Source organism: Apteryx mantelli, chromosome 6 (assembly GCF_036417845.1).
Source record: "Apteryx mantelli isolate bAptMan1 chromosome 6, bAptMan1.hap1, whole genome shotgun sequence".
NCBI lineage: Eukaryota > Metazoa > Chordata > Aves > Apterygiformes > Apterygidae > Apteryx > Apteryx mantelli.
Window position 1 is genome coordinate 3,151,722 of NC_089983.1, and position 20,694 is coordinate 3,172,415.

A 20,694-nucleotide genomic window follows, 5' to 3' on the forward strand; every position below is an offset into this window, starting at 1 on the left:
GAGCAAAAACAACGGCTAAGGCACGACGTGACATGCAGGGACAGCCTCTCTCGGAGCCACTTGGAAATGCAGTTTTCAGAACAAAAGAGACCACTGGGAAGGGCCCCTCACGAGGACACCAGCAGCCTGCTCACACTTTGCCCAGCACCTCCCAAATGCAGCTCCGAGCAGCACCTGGGGGCTGTGGTGGCAGCAGCAGCTCAGGGAAACGCTTCAAAATGGGTCTCCAACCCCCGGCAGGGGCAAAGCTTCCTGACCCCAAACCCCAGCAGCCGCCCCAGCCCAGCTGCTCGCGGCAGGCCGCCACGTCTGCCTGCAGGGCAGCTCCCCCCTCTGGCCCACATCGCTCTGTCCCCTGCTCACAGCCCCACCAGCCCCTGCTGCAGCTCCTGCAGCAAAGCAGCCCTGGCGCCAGCACCGCTGCCCCCGCCCTGGCGGGAGGGCCCCCGCCGCCATTTGAACGCGCCCGCTCTCCCTCCCCCTCGCTTCTCGCCTGCTTTGCTCCTGCTCCTCTCCCACTTCTCTCACGTCTTTTTTCCTTCCATATGTTGGACTGCAATTGGCTGGCAGAGCCATCAGTGAAATCGCTGCCGGCCCTCCTCCTCCTGCCAGCCAATAGTAGGGCAGCACTGGGCGATGCCATGGCAACGTTGGGCCTTCCTGCCCTGGCGGTCAGCTCCGCCCTCTCCTCCCGCGGTGGGCGTCATGTTGTGGGCAGCAGCGCGGGGCGCGCCGGGGCTCTGCGCCCTGGGGGCTGTGTGGGGCGCAGGGGGCAGCACTGGGGCCTGTGCTGGTGGCAGCCCTGGTGCCGGCGTGGGGGCCCTGGGGCTGGCCGGGGCACTGGAGCCCACGGGCAGCGTCCTGTTGCCCCCAGGGCAGGGCAGGGCAGGGCAGTGTCCTCTCACCCCTCCTGCCCCATCAGGACCCTCAGGCAGGGCTCTCATGGAAGCCCCCAGCCCTGTCCAGCCACCCCCACAGCCCAGCATCCACAGCAGTTTTTGCAGTTGACAGTCTCTGTGCGACACCTTGGGAAGGGGCTCCAGAAGCCCTTACCATCGGTGGAGAGCCTCAGGAGCGTTGGGAACAAGGAACAGCAGTGCGGGCTGACAGTATCGGTCCAGCAGTCGTCCATCTCGCTTGCCTCCTTGCCCTCGTTTCACCTCTCCAGCCGGGGAGGAAGGACACTCTTCCCATCTCATCACCAAAACACCTCTCCGACGTGCCCCTACTCCTCTGCCTGTCAGTGAAGGTCCCAAGGTGGCTCCCGTCCCTCCTCCTTACCATGGCGTGGCTCCAAAGGGCAGCAGTGAGGAGCGCATCAGCAGTGCCCAGCAGCAACCGGGCCTCACAGGGATGTGAGGGCACCGCTGCGGCACCAGGGAGACCTCCCTGTGATGCAGCACATCCCACTGTGACCTCGGCTTGTGTCATCTGAGGGCTCAGTAGGTCACTGCCATTGAGATGGCCCAGCCAGAGAGAGAGCAGAGAGATTTCCCCTCACATCCTGGAAGCAGTCACCTCCCTTCACCGCAGTTATTTTCCAAAACTTGCTGATAAATCCTTCAGGAACGTCTCCAGACACTGTCAAAGACTGTGAAATATCTCAAATGGGGCACTGGAGAAGTCACTTCTGTGCCCCTGCACTGACAGGTCTCTGCTCTGGGCGGACCTGTGCAGGAAGGGGTTGGGATTAGTTGGGGGTTGGGGGGTCTGGGGTTTGGCATTTTTCAAAGCTGAGATCAAAGTCATGTGGGATGAACAGCACAAAGCGTGGCCACGGTCTGAGATGCTTTGGTGAGCCTCAAAACTGGTTTCTCCTACCGTTTTTGTAGAAGTAGGATGTAGGACAATGTGGGACAGGATGTAGCCTTCCTCTTTTAGGCACTAAAGCAGGCTCTTTGCTTTTAAAAGTCCTCAACAAAGTTTCTCGGTCTGCAGTGCTTCAGATAGAGATGATATGCCAGAAAAAAGCAAACATGCCCTTAAGACACATCATCCAGAGGGCTTTATCCAGGACCCTGGTCGCTGCCAGGCTCCAAAGCCATGGGTCAGGCCAGGGAGGAAATCTGGGGAAGTTTTCTCATTTCCCATGAATTTTTCCCAGCTTTCCTTCTGGCTGAGTTTGCAGAAAGACAATTCTCATCTCTGAGCTTCAGTTGGTGTCGCGGGACGACCGACTATCTTACAATCCCGGCCCATGTGGGTTTTGTGTGGCGCGAGGGAGGGGAGGAGGGGGAGAGGAGATTTACTGCATGACTCCACAATTTGTTTCAAAGACCAAAATTTACTGCAGAAGCTGCAATGGTACAAAGCAAGAATTCATGTTAACAGAAACTCAGCTCAACTAGAATAGTTATTTCTAATTACACTAAAAGTTATGCTAACAGTAACTACTTAGTGAACAGAAAAGGATAGCTAATTTATACTAACTGTAAATACCCAAATGAATGAACTAGGCAAACCAATTCTGATCGATCTTACCCACATGTTGCCTCAGCGGCCAACGTACACTCAGTCCAAGGGAAGTAACTGTGGGAGGGCGTCCCCGTCCCGAGGGGTTCCGCAAGTTGGCAGACCCGCTGTCACCCGTGAAGAGCCAAAGACGGCCTCCGGGGCCAACTTATTTATACCCTTCAAGGGAAGGTGGAGGTGGAGTCTCTAGACCAGTTGCAGTTCTCTTGACACAGCCACAGTCCCTAGCTCTTGGGTGCTGCGGGGTTCAACTCTCCTCCATCCTTGTTATGAGGATCGCACCCACAGTCATGGGTTGGGGGGGGTGGCTGAACACCCCAATGGTAGGCTATCTGCCTTGTGCACTCTTCAGCACTGAAGAAAGGAGTTTGAGTGACTGTGAATGACTGCTTGACTCTTGCAGTGGTGGTGCCAAGGAGAGATGCCATAGCTGGGGTAAGAAGGAGTTAATTCCAGTCCGCAATGGGGTCCCAGCCATGAAAGCAGGTGTTATGTCTCAGGGTCCTGATGAGGAGGAGACAGTCCTGACCACAGCAATTAACACTGCCCCAGCAGTGAGAGGAGGCTTTTGTTTCTCAAGGTCCAGGTGCCAAAGCAGGCCTTATCTCAAAGTCTTGACATCCCCCCTTTTGGAGAGTAAAAAACAGGAATTCAGGCTACTTGTAACTGGCACCAAATGTGTATGGGTGGGGGGGGGAGGGGGGTGCGGGGAGTATCCCCCCACAAAGGCTCTGTGTTCTGGTCTTTCTTTCCTACTTTTCTCTTTTACATCATTGTTAAAAGAACAATTGTTTTGGTTCATGCCACCTCTCCTCAGGAAACTCTCATCTGAATCTGACGCAGAGACCGTGTTGAAGCAGGAAGCCAGGCTTCCCCCTTCATCAGCAGAGATGGGGGAACCTCGGAGCCCGCTAGTCTGAGCTCCCTCAGATGCCCCCAGTGCAATGAGGGGAGTTTCCCTTTGCAGTGTTGCTTTCAGCACTGACACTGAGGGAGTTCAGGGGAACAGAGTCAGGCTTGGATGAGCACAGGTGGGCTGAGACCATGGGTCCCGTGTCTATTAGGAGAGCAACACTCAAAGCAGAGCAGGAGCGGAGAGGAGGGGAGGGGAGGAGAGTCCGGACCCAGCTTGTGGGGACAGAGCCTGTGCTCCTCAGGACCATCCCCCCACTGCCACAGAAGGAATTTCTCCTTTGCATGGGGCCTGCATCTTTCCTGGAGACACATCCAGCAAAGCCAGCAGGACTTTCTCCTTTCAGGGCTATTCTCCCTATTTCCACCTGATCCTGCTGTGCTCTAGTGTGGCTATATGGGCTAAGCGCTCTCCTAACGTGGTGGTGGTAGGCTTGTGCTTCCCTGCGCATTCCTGTGAGAACAGGCAGGAGCAGGCTTTGGGCACCTTTATGCCAGACCTGGTCTCCAGGACAACAGAGGAGAGGCAGTGGGGAGCCAGGAGGCACCGTGAAGGGGGCCTGGAGAGGGATTCGTGCACCCTCCGTGAAACACCACAGGCTGGAGTTAGTGCTCACCCAAACACATCTCCTGCCGTTGCAGACACCTTGGGGTCACTCTGAGCACTGTCCATGAGCACAGGCAAGTGCCGCAGTGTCGGTGGTGGTGATCCCTGTGTGGCTGGGCCCGCTTGCCACCTGACCAGCATGGCCAGTGCCAAGTCAGGAGTCCCCCTGTGGCCCCACAGTTCGCTCACGCTGCAGGGCAGCAGTGTCAGCGTGGGGCCCTGCGGGGAGTACCAGGGAAGGGTGCAGGCAGGGCTGGACAGGCCAGCGTGGACATTCGCACGTGGGGAAAAGCTCTGTGGGGAGCAGGGATGTCCCAGGAGAAAAGCAGGGCAGCATTCAGCGATGGAAAATGAGAATGAGAAACAGGTTTCTCTGTGGTGCAGCTTGGGGCAGGCTGCTCTGTCTCTGCGGCAGCAGGAGGTGCCGGAGGGGCTGCAGGGCCAGGGCTCTCGTGCTGTGCTGGTCAGCGGAGTGGGCATGGAGGGTCCGCAGGCAGACAGGGAGGGGGATCTGCTGGACACAAGAGCAGGGGAGACAGAGTGACGGGTGTCATTGCAGGGCCTCCTCCCCCTTGCCGGGGAGCTGCTGCCCTTGTCCTTGGGCCTGGCCTGAGTTATACGCTGTGGACATGCCTGTGCCTGGCCCTGCACCTCTCAGGTCCTCACCCAACCCAGTCCCCGTCCTGCTGACCTGACTCCCCATCTCTACCTCAGACATACCTGTGCACTACAGTCAAAAAAGCATTGGCAAAGAAAGGTGGATGCAAGCAGATCCCAGAGGAGGTTGTGGGCACAAAAGGTGCCCATACAGCCCCGCAGCAACTCTTGCCTGACAGCCAGATTAAACATGGAAGGAGTGATTTGGGTTTGGACCCGCTACGCAGCGACCACTGCACAGAGTGTTATCTGGATGAAAAAGTGAAGGCAGCCCCTTGGGTCTGATTTTACGATGGGTAGTTAGGAGAGCAGGGCTTTCTGTATCACAGCTCAAGTGTTTATGCACCATTTGTGACTGGGTTGCTGCTACAAAGAGTACGCTGTCAGGAGCAGCAAGAGCGGAGCTGCTGCATATGGAAAGGGGATCTGGGAGCCGAGTGTGGCGACAAGGCAGGCAGGGCAGTGACCCACTGGCGAGAGGTGCTGTCCTGCAGTGCCCGGCCAAGAGGAACAGAGCAGGTTTGGGGATGGCAACCGGCATCAGGCACAGCCCAGTGATCACCAGACAAGACCGCAGGGCTCCAGCCAGCCCTGCTTGGCATGGGAGGTTGGACTAGAGATCTCCAGAGGTCCCTTCCCACCAAAACTCCTCTGCCACTCCATGAATGGAAAGACTGCGGGCACAGAGACAGTCTCTGCCTGTCCTGCAGGCTGTTCTGCTGGTGGGCGAGGGACAGAGCCCTTGGTCATCCCCACACTCCCTCGTCCTCCTCTGCCTCTGAGCAGGATATGGCCTGGGTCCAGATAGGGCCCCGCTCATGGCCCCAGCACAGGCTGCTCCCTGCAAAGGGTGAAACCCCGACGTTTCCAGCATGGAGCTGACGCCAAAGCAGCATCCAGAGCCCAGCCAGCCCCAGCGCCATCAGCCCTCCCTGGCCCAGCCCCAGGGCCCTGAGCAGGGCTGCTCACCCTGCCTCACTGCCCCCTGTGCTCCCCTTTCCCCCCATGCCTTTCCCACCACCAGCCTTTGCAGATGCATGTGCCTGGTTTGCCCACTTGCCTTCAGCACAGTCACGGCTGCACTGGAAGCCCATGAAAATCGCAGCGCTCCTGCCCTTGTGCTGGCATCCACCCCACACCTGGAGCCTGGCCAGACAAAAAGACCTCACCTGTCCAGTGCCCCGGCCATGCAGCCGAGGGCAGGGGTCTTCACCCCAATTTCCCTGCTCCTCCCCCTGCTCCCGGCACATCTGCTGCTGTGCCCATGTCAAACCCTCCTGCTGCCAGACTGTGCGGGGGCCCGAGGCAGCTCCAGATCCCCTGAGGGCTGCGCTGAAGCCTTTCAGGAGTGGGCTGAGGTGGGGCTGGCACCACCAGGGTGGGTTGGGAGAGGGCAGCTCCCCTCTGGCATGCTGGGGCTGGGGATGAGGCTGGGGCTGGGCACAGCTTTTCCCTGGGGAGCTCCATGGGGAGCCGCTCTGGGGGATCCTCCACCTCTGCCCTGGCAGCAGCACCAGCGCTCAGGGTGCTGGGGGGAAGTGCAGAGAGAGTGGAAGGGGGCTGGGCTGGCCTGGGGGAGCATCGAGACCTTGTCCGTGCACGCAGGGATGGAGTGAGGAAAGGCAGAGCTCAGCTGGAGCTGGAAGCAGTGAGGGAAGGGGAGGGCAAGGAGAAGGCCTCCTGCCAGTGCAGCCACAGCAAAGGGCAGGCAGCTAAGGAAAATGTGGGCCTGCTGCTGAGTGGGGCAGGTGCCCTAGTGACCTTGGGCATGGAAAGGGCTGGGGTATTAAATGACCTTCTTGTCTCAGCTTTCCCGGGGGAGCTCTGCCTGAGGCCTCCCAGTTCCCCAGGCCTCCCAGCAGAGTCTGGGGGGTCCAAGCACCCGGCCCCCATCAAGTGCAGGCTGTTCCCCACATGGGAGTCAGCAGAAAGCCATTCTCTGGGATCTGCTGGGGTCTGGTGCAGAAGAGAGGCCACGCAAGAGTGGCCTTTTCCCCTCAGTTGGGATACGGAGACCTGCAGGAGGACAGAGCTGGCCATGCACCACCCCACAGCTGGGGTGAGCAGCCAGCACTGGAAAGGGGTGATGTGAGGGTCTGGTGTGGGACGATGGCCCTGGGGCAGCTTCCCCAGTGTCTCCATGCAACCGGGCTGGGCTCTTCTCTTCTTCACCCTCTGTGTCCTCATGCCTTTCCCAGGAGACCTGCATTTGCCCTGCCAGCACACTGCTGTGTGCTCCCACACTGCCTGTTCACACACAGGAGCTGAATGGCAGCATTTTTCCTCCCCCACGGCTGTGTGTGCCTGTGCCAGGCTGAGGTATTTGGGGTGCGCCTCTCAGGGGAAGGTAGCAGGTGGGGGAGGCTGCAAGAGATGCTGAGGATCCAACGCAGTGAGTTCTGGGGTTGGGGGCATTGTCTGCACCTGAGGAGCACCTCAGTGAGGCCATGACTTACAGATACCATCCAAAGCCACTGCCTCCACCAGCTTAGACATGTAGCTGGGTGAGAGGCGAAGCCACTCTAGGTTTCTATGTGAGATTGCTCTTTTGCAAAGATTGTGATGTTTCCAAGAGGAAAACCATTGCTGCACCAAACTGCGCTCCCACGGAATGTGTCCCAGGAGGCCTGTGAGGAGAATTTCCTCCTCCAAGCATGCTGCAAATAGGAAAATGCCCTCCAGGCTCAAACACCTGCAGGTATCCGCTACATGGAGACTTCCCCTTTGCAACCATCTGTGCTATTTACAGCTACTTTCACAGGGGCTGATGTCTCCAGATGACGGGGGCTTGTTTTCTTTGGATTTCTTTCCATACCACAGGCTGGATCACGCAGTCTCCTTCAGTCTCAGGTCAAATGGGGTTTTCCCCAAATCCACCTTGCAGGTGGGGAAGCCCCAAAGGGCTGGGGATGCCTGACTGGAGAGCAGCTCTGCAGCAAAGGCCCTGGGAGCCCTGGTGGACAAGGCGAGCAGGAGTCCCCAATGTGCCTGGGTAGCAAGGGCCACCACTGCTGCCTGGGTTGCATTAGCAAGAGTGCAGCTGGCAGGGTGAGGGAAGGGGTTGCTCCCCTCTGCTGTGCACTGGGCTCTGGGCCCATTCTGGAGATTCCCCACTACCAGACAAGCACACTGATAGGCACCACACCAGCAAGTGTGGGACTCAAGATGGTGCAGGCCATAGAAGAGGGGTTTGCTCTGGGGTGCTCCCCAAGAGTTTAGGAGCCCTGGGAGCACCATGGCCAGAGTCACCACACTGTGGGATTGCTGTAGTCTCCAATGGCCACATGAGAGCTGAGTGAACCTAGTCAGCAAAGGAGAAGTGACACTGCAGACTCGCACTGTAAGCATCCAGGTACTGTGCAATTTTGCACTGGGCTATCTGTTGAACATCCATACTGATATCCATTGACATATGTACTGTTATCTGTTGCGCATCCTGTTGGCATCCATACTGTTATCGACCGAGGCCTTCTGTTCTATTGTGGAACTGTGGTCTGGCATTGATGGGCTGGATAATGAAGTGAGCCCGGGAAGGATAAAAGCAAGCCACATAGCTCTGTGTGGACTCGGACTCAGCGTCAGCTGGCCTGCAGACCCAGCAACCCACCCATCAGCAGAGACACCCCTGATGCCAACTGCCAGGGAGAACCTCAATCATCTTGGGGCAGCTTGAACATGGTGAGAACAGTCCAGGGGAACCTATACTGGAGGGGTGGCCCATAAGGACAAGGAAAGGGCGGGAATAGTCATTGTACTGTGCATCCGTGTCTTAACCATAGAGCTCTGATACGGGTATTCTATTTTTAGTTCTTTACTACACTTTTTAATTTTGTTATACTTGTAGATTGACTGGTGTTAATTGTTTAGTGTTGTCCAACATCTGTCATTTGTGTAGAACTGCTCAGCTCTAATAAATTCTTATACTTGACAAATGATGATCTCTCGAGTTCAGTACAAGTAACCCCAGATTCCAAAAGAATCCCGGACCCCCCTCTAGTGGCGTGTCACAGGCACACTGGAGCTGGTGCAGTGGAGACCCCTAAGCATGTCAGGGCTGGAGCAAAGGTCACACAAGGGGAGGCCAAGGGCACTGGGTTGGTTCAGCTGGGAGAACAGAAGGCGCAAAGGGGTCTTACTGCTGTGTGTAGCTGCCTAAAGGGAGGGTGTTGAGAGGATGGAGCCAGAGTCTTCCCAGAGGTGCCCAGGGACAAAACAAGAGGCAGCAGCACCAGCTGCAGCAATGGAAATTCCCATCTGAGAAAAGACAAAACTTCCCAGACATTACTAGCATGGCCAAGTGCTAGAATGAACATCCTGTTGCGTGGGGGAATCCCTCCTTGGACATAGTCAATCCTTGGCATCGCAAGGAGGCCCAGAGACACCTGAGCTAGTCAGCTCCACTCTGAGCAGGAGGTTCAACCAGACATCTCCAGAAATCCCTTCCCACCCAAGCTACCCTGTGAGCCTGTGACACATCAGACTGGTTTTCTATCCTGCTCCGTCTGCCTTCATTGCCATTCTCTCCACACGAGGATTTCTGTCACCATTCACCTGAGGATCACCAAGGATTGCTGAGGAAAAAAGCTTCAGCAACTTTTATTCAAAGCAGGAGGCAGGATGGACTCTGCTCCAAGCTGAAGGCCTTCAGCATGATGCCTTGCAGCTCTCTTGCTCTCCCTCTTTGTGCTGTGCACCTAGAGGTGCAGCCCCAACCTCAGGGTCCCTGTCTGGCACCTGCATCCTTGTACGGTCCCTCTCCCTGCTGTGCAACACAGCCTCAAGGGAAAGCTCTGCACAGAGCCCGCAGTGCTCTCCTGAGGAGCGACAGCCGTCGCCTGGGAGCTGGGCTGTTCGGGAGGGCAGCGATGCCTGTGGGGAGAAGGAGAGCTGTGAGCGAGAGCCTGTGCGGGCTTGATCCCTGCCCCTGCTGAGGCCGGGCTGACTGTGGCTGGGGCACAGCGACTCTCTCCAGTGCCTCTGAGGGACAGAGGGAGGCAGGGCTGCGCACCCCTGGCCTCACTGGGGTTCACACCATCCCCAGGAAACTCTCAGCTCAGCCGTGCTGGAGACATACCTGTGTTGACCTCTGCCGTCTCAGTGGAGGACAGGTGTGGACTTCCAGCACCTCTGGGCACAGAGGCAATCTGCATGGAGAGAAAAATCCAGCCTGCCTGTAGGCAATCAGGTTGCAACGACTGGAGTAATGCTGCCAAAAGCCCCAACATCCCAGGGGAGGTGACCTGCAGCTGGCACGCCAATGGGACAATGCTCATCATATGGACATCACGGTGGTGCCGGGCTGGAGGCCATGACAGTCAGATGGAGATGGCTGGGTGCATGGCAGAAGGGGACTTGCTGGCTGGTTGTGTGATGTGTCTGGTGCTGGGCTGCCCCTTCCCTCTGCTCTCTGCACGTGTGCCCAGGGCAGACACCAGGGCAGGGGGTGGAGGGGACATGAGGCCTTGTGCACAGGGTATGGTCACCTCAGGCAGGCTGAAAGGCAGAGACCTGGGCATCTCCCCCATGGGAGACAATGCAGAGGGCAAAGGGCTGAGGGTGAGAGCTTGGCACTGTGGGCAGGTGGGGTGGTGGCCCCTGGGAGGGGGCAGCTCTCCTCACCCACTGCACACACCCCCAGGCTCACGCATCCGGCTCTGTTTGGTGGTGAGTGCTGACCCTGCACTCCTGTCTCACCTGGTGCCGAAGGCCTCTGGCCAAGGGAGAAGCCTCCAGGCTGGCTCCCAGGGGCACTGGTGGGGCGAGAGGCACACTGCTGGGGTCACTGGCTGCCGTAGCTACTCTGGCGGTGCTGGGGGGCGAGCAGGGCAGGGGGCTCTTGGCAGCAGCTCCCAACTCTGCCTCCTTGCTTGACACAATGTCCTCTTGGACCTTAGAAATGCAGGAGGTCTCCACTTTTAAAACCTCTTCATCCTGTGCTTCCTCTTCAGACAGGTCCACTTCTTCACTGTTCATCCTTTTGGACACTCTCTTCCCTGCTCCCTGCTCTGGCTCCTTCTTGAAGACATGGGCTGTCAGCCGCTTCAGCAGCTCCTCTTCAGTTCTCACATCCCTGAAGAGCCCCAGGCGTGTGACATCTGGTTTCTGCAAGTCAGGGTATGAGGTTCTTCTTAAGACCTGCAATGAGAGAGGGAGAGGTGTGAAGGGAGAGGTTTTTTGAGAGCCAGCTGGGGCCACCCACCTCTCACTTGGTGCCACACAAGGCAGAGCAGCAGGCAGCGAGTTGGATGTTGGGGCAGGAGTCCAGGCCTCGTGTCTGCCATATGGGCTACCAGAAACGCTGCTCTCCCTCTCCCTGGGGCCTGGGACAGCCACTGGGCATCGAGAAGACTTGCAAGCATGTGTGTGGGCTTTAGCACTCAACACTGTGCTTCTCCCTTTTCTTCTTGGCACTCTTGCACTTTCCCCATTTGCAGGCAGACTCAGGCCCAAAGGCAACACTGTGAACGCAATGACGGCTTAGGAGTGAGAAGGACCTTTTGCCAAGGTGCTTCTGTGCAAACTGCAGCAGATGCCTGTGACTTTGCATGTCCTTCAGGGTCCATGCCCGCCACAGGAATCCCCAGCAGCTGCGTGTGTGTTTGGGGCCATTGGTTTTCAGGATGCTGTCGCGGTATTTTAGTGCCTGCCTGCTCTGGGCTCAGCTACTGCAAGTGCTTCTGCAGTTGAATTTCACCAACACTCCCAAGCTGGCCTGTCCCCATTCGGGCTGTTTCCCCCAGTCTCTGCAATGGGACCCGTGGGCCCAGGAGTTGGGCAGTGCTGAGCAGAGCTGGGCTGGGAGGATTCAGCTGGTGCCAGGAGCCAGGAGCTGGGGAGCCGCGCAGCCCCACTGGGGACCCTGCAGCAGCCGGTGCTGGGCACAGGGACACGTGTGACATCGGGGCTGTCACAGCTCAGCGGGGTGGCTGGCACCAGGCACAGAGGAGGTGACAAGGAAAAAGGGTCCCTGAAACCAATGCTGGGAGATGACACCCTTTCCTCACCCACCCTGCCCCACACCGTCCTTCACACTCACCTCTTTGCTTTGGGAGCGGGTCGCCCAGATGTGGCGAGGGAGAAAGGCTTCCTCTTGCTCTCACGTGCCTCAGACCTGCTCTCTCTTGGGCTGTCGGCCTTGCCCAGAAGCTCAGCCCCGTGCGCACCATCCAGTTGTTGCTGAGCCCCTCCAGAGACTCTGCATTCCCCGAGAGGACTCCCAGGTGCTCGGACACAAGACTGGGGTTTATGCGCAGGGGCTGGCTTCGAATGTGGGGGACGATGTTCAAACCCGGCTGTCGTGAGCTCTTCCCTGCCCAGATCCCCAGCCTGGCCCCCACGCCTGGGGCAGCTGGGGCAACGGCCCCGCCGGCAGCGCTGGGGCCCCCGGGGGTGGTGGGCACTGCTGTGGGGTGGTCGCTAGCAGGCCCTGCTCGCTAGCACCTGGAGAGCTCCTCAGCGAGTGCTGCTGCCTCGGGCACGTGTCTCTCGAAGCACGTTTCATCCCTGCCAGTGTCTTGGTGGGATCTGCTCTGCAGCAAGACGTCCCCATCTGTGGTGTCAGCCGCAGGGTGCGTGGTTTTGTCAGGCTCTGTGGTCTGGTCCTGGCCTCTGCTTGCTGATGTGTGTGGGCTGTTTGTGTGTGCCGACGGCCCCTGCGCCACAGCTGTGGTGAGCTCCGATGTGGCTTCACCCCTGTCTGGCTGTGACGGCTGCCCACCGGGTCCTGGACTTGCACTTCCAGCATGGCTCCAGGCTGCCGCCGGCAGCTGCCAGACTGAGTCCTGCAGGGCTTCGGCAGGTGGTGCGGGGCTGTGCGGGGCAGGTCCCCGGCTCTCAGCCCTCCCTGCCATGCCCAGGTCTTGGAGAATGCCTTGAGGAAGGCCTGCAGACTCCCTGGGAGAAGGTGGGGTGGACTTGGGTTGGCCCATTTCACTGTCATCTGCTCTCCTCCCTTCCAGTGTTGGCAATAGTTTTCCTATTATGTCCCTCACCAAGGAAACATTCTCAGCATTGAAGTCGCTGGTGGGAAAAAGGGACACGAGTTTCTCTGAAAGTGTTTTGATGAGCAGGGAGGAGAGGGAGAGGTTGCTGGTGTCGGGCAGTGAAGGCTTGGAGTGGCCGCAGGGCTCTGCAAGGTCCCGGCGCCTTTCCTCCACCATGCTGTCATCTGCACCAGGAGGCTGGGCTGATGCTTCTGCAGGGGTGCAGGTCTGGAGCCAGGCCCCAGAGATCCCCCTCAGCACCAGCCTGGCTGCAGCCTCGCACAGAGCTCTGCACACGCTTTGCAAGCACAGCTGCTCTGTCAGCTGCGACCCAAACTGCGCCAGCAGCTGTGCACACACCGACTGCACCATGCTCTGAGGAAGACCATTGCTGTCTGCACCCAAGCACTCCTCACAGAGGGGAGCTGGACCTTGCCCTTGACAAAGCTCCGTCATGATGCTGCCTCTGACTTTCTCAGCGGGGGACACTTGCTGTTCAGGAGGCTGCTGTTCTCTTCTTTGGCATGCTGAGAAGTCACTTAGCAGAGAGTCATTGCCGTGTGCTGCTGTGTCCAAGGGTTGTGCCTTGGCCCGCTGGGCACAGGTGTCTTTGGAAGCTGGCAGCAACCTGCTCCTTAGCTCATTGCATGTTTTCTCAAAAAGCTCATCCAAATCAACCCCAGCTGGCACCTGTGGCAGCCTTGGCAGTGTTGGGCAGGTTGCCCAGGGTTTGCCCTGCTCCTCGTATGCTGGCCCGCCTTGGTTCTCCCCTTTAGGCACCCTCTGGGCTCCCAGGGAGGAGCAGGATTGCCCAGAAAGCTGCTGGTTAATTGGGAGAAGAGTTCTCCTCTTTATGGGTCCTTGCAACAGCCGTGGTTTTCCCAGCGCTTGTCTGGAAGACCGAGGCCTGACTGCACGCATGGAGCACATACGTTCTTCATTTCCTCTGGTCAGGGCACAAACATCCCTCCTGGAGAGTTGAAGGGAAGTTGAAGCAAGATGAGAGGGCTTTTGTTCTCCCACTGCCAAACCAAGAGATGGAATCTCTTCTGCAACTAGCCCCCTGTTTCTCAGAGGCTCTGCCTGGAATTCCTGAGGGGACCGTGCTCTTGTAAAAGCCCTGCAGGACAGTTTCTCCCTGTGCTCTGGAGGAGCCTTCTTTATAATGCAGATGGAGGCTCCCAGACATTCCGCCCTCGCCAGAACATCTTGGACAGTATCCTCCGCCACCTGGGTGACCATTGCATTGTCGGTGGTGGTCATCCACGAGGTCTTGGCGTTTGAGTGCCTTTAGAAGCACACCTTCTCTAGGAGCAGGGTTTCTGAGGTGTGGAAAGCTTTCCTTGCCAGCTGGACATCGTTTTGGTTTGACCTCTGTTGTGGATGGGTGTTTATAAGAGGCTTGGCTGAAAGGATGCATCTCTGCTCTGGAGTGCTCCATGGGAAACTCCGGCTTGAGTCGTGCCCTTAAACCTTCCTTTGACAAACTGGGAAGGTGTGTGGGGCAAAACTGTGGGGCCGGTGTGTTGCCGCGCTCTAGCTCGGTCTCATGGTGCCACCAGGGGAGCACTGCAGCTTCCTGCTGCAGGGCCACAAAGCACAGACCTCAATGTGAGAGATGCTAAAATGGCGTTTATTGTGAGCTACACTCAAGCTTACATACAGTTGCATTTCGTTCCCACCCCTAGTCTGCGCGTCACACCGCGTGATCTTCTGCTACGCCTACTCTACCGCTTCTCATGCAAATATCTTTGTCTACGCAGTTTCCCAAGATCCCCCACATCTCCCCCCCTTTTTAGAACCTCTTTTCCTGTACCATTAATTGATATACTCTGCGCTCATGTCTATCAAGCAGTTAAGCCCGTACATGCCATAAGCAATAATTCAGAATTAGCAAGCCGCAGCATATCGCTATCACTACTGTGAGTGCCACCAAGCCCAGTGTTATAAGCCATTTCTAATCAAGCCATGACAAGATCCACGCCCCTGTGTTGACCTGTCCCCGTCATGAAGGGTCTGACGCAGCTCCCGTTTTTCCCTTAGCCTCCAAGGTCAGGTTAGAGTCGACGATCATCGGGACGGTCGGCATAGTACTGGTGTTAACCCATAGTGGCCGGAACACCAGGCACGCTGGGGTCTCTGCCTGCCCCGCCTCGGGGTTGAGCGGGATGCAGTAGTGCGCTGCTCCGTGCGCCTGTGCTCACCTCCTCCAGTATGACTCTGCGGCCCCCAGAATCATGAAGCCGGCGATAAACATCAATCCAATCAGGCAGCAGCGTCCCCGTCTGGCGTTGCCCTGTTCAAAATGGAATCTCACCGAGAATGATTAGTTACGCCCCAGTCCCTTCCGTCTGCGCATTTAAGTCAGGTCTTATGCATTTCATTGGAACCCATCTTATCTGCTCCTCCCGTTTTATCGTGGCATACCCTCTTCCCTGTGATATCAGTTCCCATCCTGTCTCCCACTCCCCTTCCCCTGGGAAGCGGACCTTCACACCTGGACCCGTCGAGGGCAGTAGGTGCCCCCAATGTCTCCTCACTGGCTCCGTGGGGCAATCCCCTCTGCTGTGGTGGTTCAGCACATAGAGCGCCCGATGCAGTAGCATCCCCTGTTTCTCAGGAGGGATGCCTCCCCCACAGCCCTCCGCCTCAGCTAGGGATTTTATTTTTCTTTTCAATGTTTGGTTGGCCCGTTCTACTATTGCCTGGCCTGTGGAGTTATAGGGCAGGCCTCTGAGTAGGGCGATTCCCCATAACTGTGCCCATTGGGCCGTGCTCTAGGAGACAAAGCAGGGCCCGTTGTCCGTCTTTATCTTCGCAGGCACCCCTAGCCACACAATGGCTAGGTTCCAGTGGCTCTGTGCTGCCCAGGCCATCTGCTTCTGATGCTGTGTTGTGATGATCACGGTGCTACAGGTGTCTACTGTTACCGCCAGCCAAGGCCGTGGTTTGAACTCCGGGAAGTAGGTAAAGTCCATCTGCCATATCTCGTTCCCTTTTAGACCCCGGGGGTTCACCCCCGCCTCCCACAGCAGTGTTTTCTGACAATATGGGCACGCCGCGACGATTTCGCGCGCTCTGGCCAGAGGAATGCCTGAGTGCTTTGCCAGTGCGCGAGGCCCCAAATGAAGGAAGTCGTGCACCTCCTTCGCCTCGGTCATCGTCCATATTCCCTTGGCGGCCCCATCGGCAAGGCTGTTTCCTTCGTAGAAGAACCCAGGCAGTGACTGATGGCTGTTGACATGCATTATAGTGCAGGGCGCAGTCCAGCTCTGCAGCGCCTCTTCTAACATCATGCAGATATCGCTTCCTACGAACCCAGGCTGGGTCATCCTGTTTACCAAATTGTGAACGAAGATGGAGTCCGTGGTGATGTTTGCGTGGCTATTTGGTCCTAGCACCAGGGCCATGCAGACCGCTTTCGCTTCCAGCCACTGAACACTGGCTTCCTGCTGCCACGTAGCCTTGTGCCACTGCTCATCCTTGTACCAAACTACTGCTGCTGTAGAGGTTCGCGACGAGGCATCCGTGAAGAAAGTCGGACCCGGCCGGGGCTGTGGAAGTACCCTCGGCTTAATCTCTGGAAAGCAATGCTCAAGGCTCTCTAACAGCACTGGGGTCTTTCCGTGCTGAAGCACTCCTCCGAAGGTATGTAGCGCCAAGACAACCTCCTCGTCTTGGGCGAAATAAGCATTCCACGTTGCCTTGGGTACAGATGTCGCGATGGCGTCTGGGTCCTTACCGAAATGCCGACAGCAAGCCTTCCGTGCTTTGGTGATTACCTTAGCGGTTGCCGCAGTGATGGGTAAGAACGCTGTACCGACTTGGTTGGAGAATAACCACAGTAGGATCCTCACTTTAGCTGCTTCGTCCTGCGCAAGGGCCCCTATAAGGCCTGCCCTGGTTACCTTCAGCATAGCGGTGATAGGGGCCTGCGGATCCCACCTCCCCAATCCAGCTGTGGCCATTCGTTGCTCTATGTTGTGAAGGCTCTTCTGGGCCTCTGGCGTAAGGCGTCTGGGCTCCCAGGGTGCCTTCCCCTTCAACAGGTCATGGAGGGGGTTCATCTCCTGTGGCATTATGCCAATGATAGGCCTCAGCCACTGCAGCGCACCTACTAATTTTTGTACATCGTGCAGGGTGGTCACCTTCGGGTTCAACTCTATTCTTAGGGGCCGCACCTCCGTGGGGCTGACGCGGCACCCCAAGTACTTGATGTCGCTTCCTCGTTGGAGCTTCGCTTCTGACAGTTGCAGTCCCGCCTCCGCCAAATTCTGTCTGACCTCTTGGAGGGCTTGTTCTAGGTGCCTGTCCTCTTCCGCCGCCAGGAGTATGTCATCCATGTAGTGAATAATTTTCATGCCCGGCCAGTGGTCACGCACCGGCTGCAGGGCTCTGGCAACATAAGTTTGGCATAAGGCGGGCGAGTTCTTCATGCCCTGCGGTAGGACTGTCCACTGGTACCGCTTTGCAGGGGCATCCAGGTTGGTGTGTGGTACAGTGAACGCAAACCTATGGCAATCGTCCGGGTGCAGAGGAATCAAAAAAAACACAGTCCTTAACGTCCAATGCCACTGCTGGCCATCCTCTCGGAATCACAGAATCACAGAATCACAGAATCGCTGAGGTTGGAAGGGACCTCTGGAGATCATCTAGTCCAACCCCCCTGCTCAAGCAGGCTCACCTAGAGCACATTGCACAGGATTGCATCCAGGCGGCTTTTGAATATCTCCAGAGAAGGAGACTCCACCACCTCTCGGGGCAACCTGTTCCAGTGCTCTGTCACCCTCACAGTGAAAAAGTTTTTCCTCATGTTCAGATGGAAGTGTCTGTGTTTCAGTTTGTGCCCATTGCCTCGCGTCCTGTCGCTCGGCACCACTGAAAAGAGTCTGGCCCCATCCTCTCGACACCCTCCCTTCAGATACTTGTACACATTGATAAGATCTCCTCTCAGCCTTCTCTTCTCCACGCTAAACAGGCCAAGCTCTCTCAGCCTTTCCTCATAAGAGAGATGCTCCAGTCCCCTAATCATCTTTGCGGCCCTTCGCTGGACTTGCTCCAGTAGCGCCACATCCCTCTTGTACTGGGGAGCCCAGAACTGGACGCAGTACTCCAGATGTGGCCTCACCAGGGCTGAGTAGAGGGGGAGAATCACCTCCCTCGACCTGCTGGCAACACTCTTCCTGATGCACCCCAGGATACCATTGGCCTTCTTGGCCGCAAGGGCACATTGCTGCCTCATGCTTAACTTGGTGTCCACCAGCACTCCCAGGTCCTTCTCCGCAGAGCTGCTTTCCAGCAGGTCAACCCCCAACCTGTACTGGTGCATGGGGTTATTCCTCCCCAGGTGCAGGACCCTGCACTTCCCTTTGTTGAACTTCATGAGGTTCCTCTCTGCCCACCTCTCCAGCCTGTCCAAGTCTCTTTGAATGGCAGCACAGCCCTCTGGTGTATCAGCCACTCCTCCCAGTTTTGTATCATCAGCAAACTTGCTGAGGGTGCACTCTGTCCCTTCATCCAGGTCATTGATGAAGAAGTTGAACAAGACTGGACCCAGTACTGACCCCTGGGGGACACCGCTAGCTACAGGCCTCCAACTAGACTCTGTGCCACTGATCACAACTCTCTGAGCTCTGCCATTCAGCCAGTTCTCAATCCACCTCACTGTCCACTCATCTAACCCACACTTCCTGAGCTTACCTATGAGGATGCTATGGGAGACAGTGTCAAAAGCCTTGCTGAAGTCTAGGTAGACAACATCCACTGCTCTCCCCTCATCTACCCAGCCAGTCATTCCATCATAGAAGGCTATCAGATTGGTTAGGCATGATTTCCCCTTGCTGAAGCCATGCTGACTACTCCTGATCACCTTCTTTTCCTCCACATGCTTGGAGATGGCTTCCAGGATGAGCTGCTCCATCACCTTTCCAGGGATGCAGGTGAGGCTGACTGGCCTGTAGTTCCCTGGGTCCTCCTTCTTGCCCTTTTTGAAGACTGGGGTGACATTGGCTTTCTTCCAGTCCTCAGGCACCTCTCCTGTCCTCCATGACCTTTCAAAGATGATGGAGAGTGCCTGTGCAATAACGTCCGCCAGCTCCCTCAGCACTCGTGGGTGCATCCCATCAGGGCCCATGGATTTGTGGGTGTCAAGTTTGCTTAAATGATCTCTAACGCACTCCTCCTCCACCAAGGGAAAGTCTTCCTCTCTCCAGACTTTCCCTCTTGCCTCCAGGATCTGGGGTTCCTGAGGGCTGGCCTGAGCAGTAAAGACTGAAGCAAAGAAGGCATTCAGTAACTCTGCCTTCTCTGTATCCTTTGTCACCAGGGCACCCACCCCATTCAGCAAAGGGCCCACATTTCCCCTAGTCTTCCTCTTGCTGCTGATGTATTTGAAGAAGCCCTTCTTGCTGTCCTTGACATCTCTAGCCAGATTTAATTCCAAACAGGCCTTAGCCTTCCTCGTCGCATCCCTGCATACTCTGACAACGTTCCTATATTCCTCCCAAGTGGCCTGTCCCCCTTTCCACTTTCTGTATACTTCCTTCTTCTGCTTGAGTTTTGCCAGGAGCTCCTTGCTCATCCATGCAGGTCTCCTGCCTCCTTTGCTTGACTTCCTACTCATAGGGATGCACCGCTCTTGAGCCTGCAGGAAGTGATGTTTGAATATTAACCAGCTCTCTTGAACGCTCCTTCCTTCTAGGGCCCTCACCCATGGGATTCCTAACTAAGCGCTGCGTCTCTTCGCTGCCTCGCAGAATAACTAACCACCGTGGATGTTACACTGTCTCACAAAGCAGCAGACTGCTGCGTCTGTTCGCTGCCTCGCCAACTGGCAAAGTGCTGCATCGGGTCGCTTCCAGGCGAAAAAGCAATCCGTGATGCCACTACGCCATCTAGTGGACAAGCAAACCGCTGCATCTGTTCGCTGCCTCGCAGAATGAGTGACCACTGTGGATGTTGGCTGTCTCACAAAAAAGGAGACTGCCTAATCTGTTCACTGCCTGGCGAACAAGCAGAACGCTGTGCCAATTCGCTGCCTCGCAGAATGAGTGACTGCTGTGGATGTTGGCTGTCTCACAAACAAGGAGACTGCCTAATCTGTTTGCTGCCTGGCGAAAAAGCAAACCGCTTTGTCTCTTCGCTGCCTGGCGAACAAACAAACCGCTGCGTCCCTTCGCTGCCTCGCAGAATGAGTGACCACTGTGGATGTTCGCTGTCTCACAAACAAGGAGACTGCCTAATCTGTTCGCTGCCTGGCGAACAAGCAGACCGCTGTGTCTCTTCGCTGCCTCGCAGAATGAGGAACCACTCTGGATGTTCGCTCTCTCACAAACAAGGAGACTGCCTAATCTGTCCACTGCCTGGCGAACAAGCAAACCACTGCGTCTCTTCGCTGCCAGGCGAACAAGCAAAACGCTGTGTCTCTTCGCTGCCTCGCAGAATGAGTGACCACTGTGGATGTTCGCTGTCTCACAAAAAAGGAGACTGCCGAATCTGTTCGCTGCCTGGCGAACAAGCAGACCGCTGTGTCTCTTCGCTGCCTCGCAGAATGAGGAACCACTCTGGATGTTCGCTCTCTCACAAACAAGGAGACTGCCTAATCTGTCCACTGCCTGGCGAACAAGCAAACCACTGCGTCTCTTCGCTGCCAGGCGAACAAGCAAAACGCTGTGTCTCTTCGCTGCCTCGCAGAATGAGTGACCACTGTGGATGTTCGCTGTCTCACAAAAAAGGAGACTGCCGAATCTGTTCGCTGCCTTGCGAACAAGCAGACTGCTGCGTCTCTTGGCTGCCTCGCAAAAAAGCACATCACTGCCTCTATTCGCCCACTCACAAAAAAGCCAACCACGGCGAATCTTCCCTACTCGCAAAGAAGCGAACCGCTCTCTCTGTTCGCTGCCTCGCCATCAAGCAAACCGCTGCATCTGTCCGCTGCCTCACGAACAAGCAGACCGCTGCGTCTCCTCGCTGTGTTGCCAACAAGTAAACCGTTGCATGTGTTCAGGGCCTGGAGAACTAACTAAGCGCTGCGTCTCTTCGCTGCCTCGCAGAATAACTAACCAC